A 12,171-nucleotide genomic window follows, 5' to 3' on the forward strand; every position below is an offset into this window, starting at 1 on the left:
TATAAAAAACATTACTTATTTCTTATTTTTCTTTTTTCTCTCTTCTCTCTCTCTCTCTCTCTCTCTCTCTCTCTCTCTCTGTAAAAGACATGATCATATTATGCGTTGGACATGTGTCACCAACACGTTTCGTACGATTGTATAATGTATTATTATTGTTGAGTGCTCGTTGGCTAGTTGAGTTATGTGTTATTAACATGGCGATAGGTCCACCAGTCTATGCAAGTAAACAATAAATTTCCGAGAGTAAGTGATTTTTCACGTCAGTCTAAACTTAGTTGATCCAAAGATGTGGGTGAATATATTCAGTACGAATTCTGTTAACACAATAAACTAATCGACACTGTAAGTGCTTGGGTTTTTGTTTAGAATAATATAATATAATTATGCTACATTTTAGATTTCATTTTCTAAAGCACAATGTTTTTTTTTTCAAATGCTGTTGCAAATATTTCGAAACCTTATCAATAATATTTATACTATTAACTACCTAGCAATCGTGTAAGCATAAATTAAATGTATTACATAAAACTGTATTTTTATTATATTTTATTAAAATCTTGAATACCACTGAATAAGCGTGATGTGTGCATATTATAAGTCACATAGTATGATTTCAATACCTATAAACAGTATACACGATAACATTATAGAATACAAGATGTGTGTAACAAGGACACTTGCGATAAAAAAAAAAACATTTACAAGAAACTAATATCGCTTATCATTATGTACCATCTTAAAAACTGAAGTTATAAGAATAATAGAATAGATATTTAAATGGATTTAAACTTTTATTTTAATAAAAAGAAGTATAAAACATAGATTTTTCAGCAAACATTTTACGAATTTTCATAGTTTTTAAACTAAATTTACTATCCTAACCACATACTACACAGGCAATGGTATTATAACGAATATTTTTTTATTAATTATGATGTATGATTGTATTTCATAATGATATATGTTGCATTTTTGATTTTGACGTTCGTGGAATAGTCAATATTCTAGATAGTAAAATATGAGTTATTAATTATTGTAATATATAATATATCAATATATGTCATAGTCATATTATATTTCTGCGGAAATAATAATATTATACGTTGTGCGCAATATACTATACTCATTCCAGGACGGAAATTGGCGTAGATTATCATCTACATTTGTGTCAAGTTTTGTTCATAAAATTTAGAATTCACAATAATTGTAAAATAATTATTCAGCCACTATTTTGTTTACTTCTACAAATAAACATTCAATTATAAATATGTTAGCTAATTACTCATTAATTAGATAAGTAGTTGAATATTTACGTCACTGAAAATATATTTTAATAAATACCTAATAATTAGCTATATTGTCACAAATAAGATTTTTATGAAAATGAAAATTTGGTCACTAGCATAAATTATTAAGGCATCACGATAAAATGACTTATGTATGGTCAGAACACGTATTTTAAATATTTTTAATTGGTTTTTATGTTGTTTTGATAAACTTAAGTTAAATCAATATATTACAACGTTTAAAATTTTGACTATTTGCATTTAAAAAACTTTGGAGTACAACTAGTAACTGTTTACAAGTTACATAGATTAAATATACAAACTAGGTAGAAATATAAATATAATAATTTTTTAATCATTCCAAATGACAGGTAGAATCCCATAGGTGACATATACACATAATAAATAATTTTTGTAAAATAATTCAAAAGATAAGTTCTAATTATGTTTTTATAGATCAAATTATGTTTGGATTATAGAAAGGTTTACAAGTTTTAAATTTTAGCATAAATCTCTGTCCTGAAAATTAACGAGATTTCCCATTAATTCCCTACTTTCAACTTCACAACTACATATAGTATTGAGGCAATTAAAAAAGGTGAAATTAAAAAAAAAAATCACATAACTTGTTAATGTGTCATATTCTACAATGAAATTATTACTATTTTGTTAGCAGTTTAAAATTCTCACAAAATATATATAAAAAAAAATATATTTCTTTCTCAACTTTTCTAAAATTGACTCAGAGATAATTATCAATCTTAAAGGTGATGTTTAAACAATATTTTCTAAAAGGATATTTTTATGTTTCTATATGCCAATGGATCTCAATCTTATTATATGTGCGAAATAACCATACAGTTTGAAAATTATGAAAATGTAAACATTTTAGTAATGTACAATAAAAAGTGAAATATGTACAGTTATTATTTGTATAATTATAAATATCAAATACAAAAAATAATATTTAATGTGAATAGTAATCCATTTAAATTGTTTATAAGCTATTATAAGCGAGAATTTATTCGCGTAACACAGCTTGAGAAACGCCGTTCTATCTCACGTTCAGCTGTTCAGCGAGCTTTATTTGGTAATAATATCATCTATATATCATTGAAATATTGTAATTAATTACACTTACCAATTCTAAATGTTAAATTTCTATTATGTTATCAATAAGTATGATGACCTCGTTTGTCAAAACACTTTATAATAAAAAAAAGAAAAGAAATGATATTATTGAAATATAAATTAAAAACGAATAATACGGTTACACCAGGGTTGATTAAAAGTACAAAATAATATAGCATATAAATAACTGTAGATGCTATGAAAATTGGGATTATGGAGCAAGCTAAATAAGACCGAAATAATTATTAATATAGCAAAATTACTCTTATAAGAAAATAAAAACATTATATAATTGCTTATAATATGATTATGTCCTTTAAGTTGGTCCAGATATCAACAAGTTGTTGTATAAAAACCAACTACATATAGTTTGAAATTTTAAATTAACTTTCAACAGTTCAACAAATATAAATACTCTGACCAGGCCAGCGAGAAAACACGCCGTAGCCGGTGAAAACCTTATTCTGCACATCCCCATGAGACACTAGCTATATGACATAGTAAATCCAATTTCAATGACATGGCAGGGTGACACCATGTGGAGATGCGCAGAATCGAAATTGTCACTATATTTACTTATTTTGATTAATAAATTGATTTTTATGTTACTGTCAGTTTCACGATATTGTTCAGAACATGCAACCTGCCTTCTATCTGAAATTTTACTCTATCAAAATTTATCAAAAACCGGAATTACTATCGATGAGATTTTAACAATGTAATCTATAAAGTTTCATAGCAATAGTCTATTAATTTTTTTTTAATCTTCGAGACTTATCTTATTTTTTTTTTTTTATATAATGCATATTATTGTATTTAATGTCTATTGTATTTTTTAGTCGCCAAATATTTTTTTTGAAACTAATCAGTTTATATTTTGCATAAATTAATTTCCTATTCATTTCAATCAGCTGTTTGCAATTTGAATATATTTAAATCACAATGTGCATAATTTCATATTAAAGCACGCAAAAATTAATGTAAAATAAAATCAGAAATTTTGAGTCACTGAGAACCAGTAGGTATTTTTGTCTTTACGATCATTGTGTATAGTGGTGTATGATGATACCTAATAAAATGGTCATGTGGTCAACGATGTGGGACTGTTGTGAAATAATAATGGTGACACCTCTTGGCCCATTAAATAACGTGACAAGCACCATCTACAACCAATACATTTATTATTATTATTATTATTACTATGAGCATTATTCGCGGCATCTAAGAACAACGAAATATTATATTATATAATTTTGGGAGTGGTTTGAGTCCTGTGCCCCCTACAAATACTGCGGGTACTATTGTATGCATATATTAAAATATAATAATTAATAATAATAATAGCACGATGGTGGAACTAACCTACTGAATACTATGCAGTGATGATCAATTCAAAACGCGATGAGGGGGAGTCAGCGAAACCCAAGTGAGACTTTACAAAGCTGAACAGACAAATGCCGGGCACTCACTTTATTATTATTATATTTTAAGTGTGTTCTCAGTCGTATACGCATTTAAATTATAATTACAATAATATGATAATATTATAACACAATAAAATAGTGTAATGTGCAAAACGTAAAAGGTAAAGTATTATATTGCATAAAATACGAATATGAGTAAACGAAAAAAACGATTAGATTCTCAATTAAAAATTGCAAAACCTTGCTTCCACTTTATTTCATCTTATTCTAGCAATACATATTTTCAAAAATCGAAGCTAAAAAGCTTCAACATCACTGTGAAACAAATGAGCACTAATAAATAATTATTATAATCATTACAATACTATATTTGAAATATTTGTGTATACTAAATACTTGAAAAAAATACTTGCATAAGAATAAATAAATATATCTAATAATATTGAACCACAAATATATATTTAAATTCCTCTGAACCGTATACCACATTTTGTGTGGTATAATACTATATATGATAATATATTATAGTATTGCGGGAAAGCTATCAAGCACCGGAAATCACGATTAGGATTGATAATAATGTATTAAAGATTTATCCAAAGGCTATCGGCTTTGATTAAAAATTATTTGCTCTAACATGATACATAAATATATATTATATTGTGACTATATCCCATTGTTATTTTTTTGTTTTTAAACAAAAGATTTCTACTAGAGTTTTTCGTTGAAACATTTGATTGAAAACAATAATGATTACCAACATCAATAAACAAGAGTTGTTGACATCTTACAAATATCTACAAAATAAATATAGAGATCCCTATCTAATCACTTCCAATGCCCGTTTCAAAAGGGTCACAATAACCCTTATACTACAATTATACCAACTATTTCGACGTGTAGTAAATTTTAGAGTTTAATAAACTTCTTTTTTAAAACTATATGTACAGAGTGTTTAAAAACTTAAAAATTTAAAAACATTCTGCAACGATATACATGATGTTTTTCACTAATATATACAGTAGGTGATTTGTGGGTGTATTTTGCGAAGTAAATCATTTACGTTCATTTACGTTTTCTACATCAGTCACGTTTATCAGTAATTTATTATTTTCGTAAACGTACGAGAGAATAAAAAAATTCAGTAAAGCATTTGTTTGAAACGGGTTTTTAATTTAAAAAAAAAAACTCGTAATTTAACTGCCCTGTAACAGATACGAATGCCGTCTAGGTTCGTTGAATAGTTAATTTTACGAGTACCGCTATGAACACAATAAAAAAATAACGCTTGATTCGTTTTTGGTTCAAAACTCCATGATCATAATTATTATTGTCTTTATTGCAGTAATTATTAAGGTCAGCATCCTTATCTCTGTTATTAAAATCTTAAATATTATGATTAACATATGAACACGTTGTAATTCCATTACGAATTAGCTGAAAATAATAATAATATTATGCCTACGTCTTGTACTTAATAAATAATATGAAATACATTTCTTTCTAGGAATGAAATAAGTAAAAGCAATGAAGAACGCCAAAAGTTTGTAGTTCTTATACATAATTTATGAGTTTAATAAGAAAATATAGTAATAATATAGATAGTAGGTACTTTTATGTTTATTGCGTTCAATACTGTCAAAATTGACATTTTGTGCTTCCAAAATAGTTAACCTTGTAGGCTAATATATTTTGTTCAATTTAATTGATTAAATGTCAATAAGCTCGTATTATGCAATAGTTATATTAAAGACCTTTACAATAGTGAGAAAAATGACTTGGCCCTATTATTGTGCGCACTTGATTAATTTCATATTTTGTGAAGTAACAAATTGTATAAAACATATAAAATACATAGTTTCTACTAGAATTTGAAGCAAACAATATTTACAGACGAAATGTCTATAATTACGACTGTAAAACGAAATATTAACATCGGACACAGCTGGCATAATATATGTATAATGTATATGCATACAAATCCGGAACTTCCTCTATAAATTGTCAAACGCATGAATTTACTACCTAGTACTATTATAATATACTTACTCGTTTATTGACGAGAGCGATGTTGACGAGTACTTGAAGGGACCAGAAAATTCGATTTCGGTGTAGAACGTTATTTTAACAGAGAACCTATGTCAAAAAAATATAAATTAACAAATCCGTAACCCCGTGACCTTCATCGTCTGTCTTCATATCTGCTAAAATCGAATCTGACGTAAAAAACTATTGTTTTCGACTCCAATCGACTTCCCTCCACTCTTTACGATATCAATCCAAAAATCACTATCACCCTTTGTTGGAGGTAAATATTTTCAAGGATATTTATGTTGTCTTAACTAGACAGAAGAGATCGCTTGCTCAAAAACGAATTCTCCGTGATTTATGGTCGACGTAAATTACTTGAACGAACTTACGGATAAATTAATCGTGTACGGTAAATTATACACTCTTTGAGAAACGTCAACGTGTTTTTAGACTTTTTTTTTAATGTTCAAACTCGATTCAAAACGTGAACCTCTATGCAAATAAAAAGAAAAAAGACTACGGGTTGAATAAAACTATATTCATCATAAAAAAACCATGATAATATCATTTTCTATGTTCAACAATGAACGAAGTGATTCTAAACATTTCAATTTTGGAAATTTTAGTTCATACCTCAAAAGTCTTGCATGTGTTAATATATTTTTTTAATATTTATACTTGGGTAATTCTAAAAAATATAGAATTTAAAATGAGTGGAAAAACAATATTAGTTTGAATTATAAAATACTTACACATACACAATTTTTGAGTTATATCTAAACTAAATTTCAAAAACTGGAATATTTAAAATTCTTCGTTCGTCGTTGAGCATAGAATGTCTCTTTATATTTTATTAACATGTTTTGTTATGATGAATACAATTTTATTATATCCGTAGTACTTTTACTTATTATTTGCATCGTTGTTGCACGTTTAGAATCAAGTTTATATAGTATGTTTTCCTAGGTTTACATTTTTAAAGCCTGTCCCCCCCCCCCCAAAAAAAAAAATAGTAATAATAATAATAACAATAAAATAACAAAATGATGAATACATGGTAAGCCAATAAGCCAAAATCTCTCACAAAAATCTGTTATGTAAATGAAAATAGTTTAAAACAATGTTGTATTACTTATACTGTTATGTTTGTCCTATAGTGAAACGTGTTTGGTTTTCGATTCTCGTTGAACATTTATTCCTCATTATAATAACAATATATTATAGAGGTATACCTACGCGTGAATCAATAGTCTGCAGTGTATATCGTTATTCACAAAATGTGGCAATTCGAATTAGCTTTGAAGTTTGGTGACAAACGTGGCATTATAGTATCGTCGTTTACCGCCCCTGAAAATGACAATTGACATGTTGAGTTCTCGTCGTTTAGACGGTGGTGAAAAATAAAAATAGAATTTTTTAAAGAAAAACGTTAAAGTTTTCGACGGTTCGTGGCAACGTTCAAGAGGAGAACAAGAACGGTGACGGGAATTATAAAGAAAGACGACTCGGTGACACGATGAAGTGCGGGGGCGTTCAGGGTAGGTTCACGTAGATGGGGAGAACAATGAAAAGAGGCTCTCTAGTTACTTTGCGTTGTCGGCGGCGGTGGTAGTGGTTGATGACGGTGGTACGGCGCTGCTATTTAACAATGCGCTCTCGCAATCACGAGTCCTATTCATGAGATTTCGTATATACTATATACATTATACACTAGTATATACAAAAAAAAAAAAAAATAATAAAAGGAAGAGCAGAAAAAACTTAATAAATATCCGACCGGAAAGGAGATCTTTTTGTTCACGTTGTAATTTTTTTTTTTTAACAAGTACCGCACCCGAACTATGCTGCAAGCGATGGCGATGGCGGTTGTATATACACATTGAAACATTTCGAGTGTCGAAAATAAGTTTCGTGCATCCGTTTTCGTAAAGGGGGTGGGGGGGGGGGGGTTGCGGTCACTCTGAATATATATATATATATATATATATATATATATATATATATATATATATATATATAATACAAGTAAAGTGTATATACGAACAACAAGAGGAGTGGCTAATCGAGATAAGCTGCGTTCCTGTATTCGATTGATCTTGACGAAAATCTCCGAGCTTGAAGTCATAACTAAAAAATTAAAATAACGATACAACTTAAATAATACTTTAAAAAAATATACCAAGTCCAGTCTATGACTTGAGTTTGCCCATATAAATTATTTCACAAAGCGTAGTACACTGATGCTAAGTTTGTTCTAGAACTGATTTTCGTTTAAACTAAGTTACAGCTATTATTAATTATAACATAAACACTATACATGATTTGCCACAAAAAAACTAGTCAGGGGTTAAGTCGGAAAATGACTACCTATAATCAACTACTACAATATTTTATAATTAATATACTTTATACCTGTATAAAAACAATGTGTTTCTAGTTTTTTTTTATAATAACTAAAAAAAATTTAAAAGCATAACAAAAGATAGACAAGGAAAAAAATTTTGTTTAAATGAAAATAACTTTTAGTAAAAAATTAAGAATAATATGACCTAATAAGTATACATGTAACAAAAAAAACAGATTTTATATATTTTTTCCTTAAAATATTTAGGTATCTGCGTCTTTCCTAAAAAATGTATAATATAGTTATCTAATTAAAATGAAAGTCAAGAAAAAAAAAATGTCAGATCATTATTTTTCAACTGTGTTCATGTGCTACTCGTTTGATACTTATTATTGCCAACACATTCGTAGATTGGATGGATAAACCTAGATAATTAATTTTACAATACATTTAATAAAACTAATTTGTTCTTAAACGATGAATTTAAAATTGCAAATAACTATCAAGATTTATCCTTAATTTAATTTAAAAGCTCATAGCATAACATTGTCTTCCATTAGAAATTATCTTTAAATAAAAATTGCTGGGACTATACCTCTTATTATAATTTCAACCATGGATTTTGACTAATTATTATTATTATTAATAATACCTACGGTTATGATAATGATAATAGTCCGTAGACTATTAAAGATATAACATATTTAACAATGTTTAAGATTTAGATATACAAGTTATATTGTTCTCAAGGCTGCAAATTGGCCATAATTTTCTATCAGAACTCTCTTTAAGCTTAAGGTTCAATTAGTCTCTTATATACTGTCTTGAGGTCGTGAACCTTGTGACTTCCATAGTTTGTTTACAGTCTTGAAAGCTCTTTATAGACTCAATTAAAAAAAAATAAAATATTTTTCTTCTCTTTGCACCAAATTATTCTATATTTATTGCCTATATCAACTGATGATTTTCATACAAGAAAATTCGTTTTAATTTATTTATGTAAGAGATATAGGTTTTAACATTGTATAATTTTGCACCTTAGACTCACCACTAATAATTTTAGTCGATAACAATATTTGTACACTATAATGTATGAAAGACACTTCATACCAGATGTTGTAGCATATCGGTTCGACAGGAATGAAATAATATATTATTAAGATTTGAACAGGTATAGGTATTATCCATCCAGGACAAAATCAAAAAGTTTGACAACAAACAACTTGAGCTGCATCCCAATGCAACTTCTAAATAACTTCTAGAAAACTCGTAAGACATTAGACGCCTCAAATGTCTAAAGCCATACGACTTAGTTTAATGAAAGGGGCTTATCTATTGGACGTACAACTTCAAACATGTTCTTGTACAATATATATTTAAGTAATTATTTTAATTATTATTATGATTATATAAAAAAAAAGCGGGTAAGTCGTGGATGTCGCTCTGCTGTATAGTAGCTAGGTTACAAGTGGGTTACTGTAATGGATGGAATTAAATTTGAATCCAATGATATTATTATATCATTGTATACGAAAAACGATTCTGAACGATGACAGTTTATCTGTCTAGGATATATTATAGATTATTAAAAATTTTCAAATCTTAGATATAAAAAGAAAAATTTTTATGAATATCTAGTTTAAAATAATTTGTGAATTTTCGTGATTTTTACTTATGTTGTCAAAATTCAAACTTTGAACGCTTGTAAAAAAAAATTGTGCCAATATATTTCTTTTATTTTTCACCTGCTATTGTAAAAATATGTTAGGAGCCTTATATTAAATTTTCAAATCTTAGATATAAAAGGAAATTTTTTCATGAATTTCTAGCATAAAATAATTTACGAATTTTCATGATTTTTACATATGTTGTCAAAATTCAAAATTTGAAAGCTCGTAAATAAAAATTGTGACTATATTTTAATTTTATTTTTCACCTGCTATTGTAAAAATGTGTTAGAAGCCTTAAAATGAGTTTTATATTAAAAAAATTTTTTGTTAATACATATTATTATTTTGATACGTACTATATACATTTAGATTTGACTGATTTGGAACTATGTGTGTAGTACGAAAATTTGAATACTTTAGGGACTGGTGGCATATACGCATATATAGTCCTATAAGTTAATACTTATTTTTATTTATTACTGTTATAACCAAAAGAACCGGTAAGAATCATGTAAAGAAAATGCCAATCTTAATAACTGGTAAAATTTTCAAGTATCTAGGACTCATACTTTTTGAATAATAACAAATATTTAAAATCGTTTCAGGATAAATCGTTATCGTTATGCTATTTCGTAAAAATTTAAAATTCAAACGCAATTAAAATTTTTCCTATAATGACGCTTCGAGTTTTCTCTATAGCTACTTGAAGTAAAACTTATGGAAAACTTAGTGATGTATTCTTAATCTTTAGTTATAAACACAAAAAATTTTATGATTTTTCAGCTTCAAAATTACTTGCAAATTTTCACATTTTCGACAGATTTCGTAAAAATTTGAACTATAAACGCTTATAAAAAAAAATTGTGCCTATGTATTCTTATAATTTTTTAATCACTTTAAGAATAACTTATGGGGAACTTTGTATTAAATTTTCAAGTATTTTGATAGGGCCAAACAAATTTTATCGACACTTCAAAAAATAATTTTCAGACAAATTGAAAATTTCAGTCGTCTATAAATATCTCAAAAAAAGTCAAAATATTTTGAAAATTTAATCATGTAAAGAAAATACCAATCCTAATAACTGGTAAAATTTTCAAGTATCTAGGACTTATACTTTTTGAATAATAACAAATATTTAAAATCGTTTCAGGATAAATCGTTATCGTTACGCTATTTCGTAAAAATTTAAAATTCAAACGCACTTAAAATTTTTTCTATAATGATACTTCGAGTTTCCTCTATAGCTGCTTGAAGGAAAACTTATGGAGAACTTAGTGTTGTATTTTTAATCCTTAGTTATAAACGCAAAAAATTTTATGATTTTTCAACTTCAAAATTACTTGCAAATTTTCGCGTTTTCGACAGATTTCGTAAAATTTTGAACTATAAAAGCTTATTAAAAAAAATTGTGACTTACGATTTTTAATTTTTTTTAGCTACAATAAGAAAAACTCATAAGGAACCTTGTATTAAATGTTCAAGTTTTTTTGGTCGTCCATCATTTTTTTACCGACACTTCAAAAAAAAATTCTCAAAAAAAGTGTAAATTTCAGTGGTCTATAAATAACTCAAAAAAAGTCAAAAATTTTTGAAAATTAAACTGTATATGGAGAACACTAACATAAACATTTGGTGAAAATTTCAAGTATTTAAAGTGATTATTTTTTGAATTACAACCATATAAAAAAATCGATTTGGTCGAAAACTGATTTTGCGTAAAAATTCCCGTTTTTCTGTCATTTTTTTTTTTTGTTTTTCTCGATTTTTTTGAAAACTGTTGGAAAATGTTTACTTTTGACCTCTATAATGAACCAAGGATCTTCAATTTTACATCGGAAACCACCCCCAAAGTTTGAAATCGAAGCATTATTTCGACTAGTTATGCTGTACAAAGACACAAAAAAAAAAAAAAAAAAAAAACACACATCATTGTAAAATCAATACATTCATCACTTCGTTCAGAATCTAAAAAACTCTAATGTATGATGGTTGAAATTTAGGAATTTTTTTTAAATATTTTAGTAGGTATAATAATAGAGAAAAATATAATAACGATAAATATACGACAGTACCATCAGCACACAATGTGAAAGAAGCACACATAATACTATAATAAACTATATCAGTATGTTTATATAAATGAATATTGCATGACAGTAGGTGGAAGTTATACAAGTTACTGGAAAAATACCTTTCTTCATTCATTTGAGACAACGTATGGACAAAGATATACGCGTACCATTTTATGTATAATAGCATATACGAGTACAGCTATATAG

Source organism: Diuraphis noxia, unplaced genomic scaffold, assembly GCF_037042655.1.
Source record: "Diuraphis noxia isolate RWA-SAM2 unplaced genomic scaffold, SU_Dnox_SAM2 contig0003, whole genome shotgun sequence".
Classification (NCBI taxonomy): domain Eukaryota; kingdom Metazoa; phylum Arthropoda; class Insecta; order Hemiptera; family Aphididae; genus Diuraphis; species Diuraphis noxia.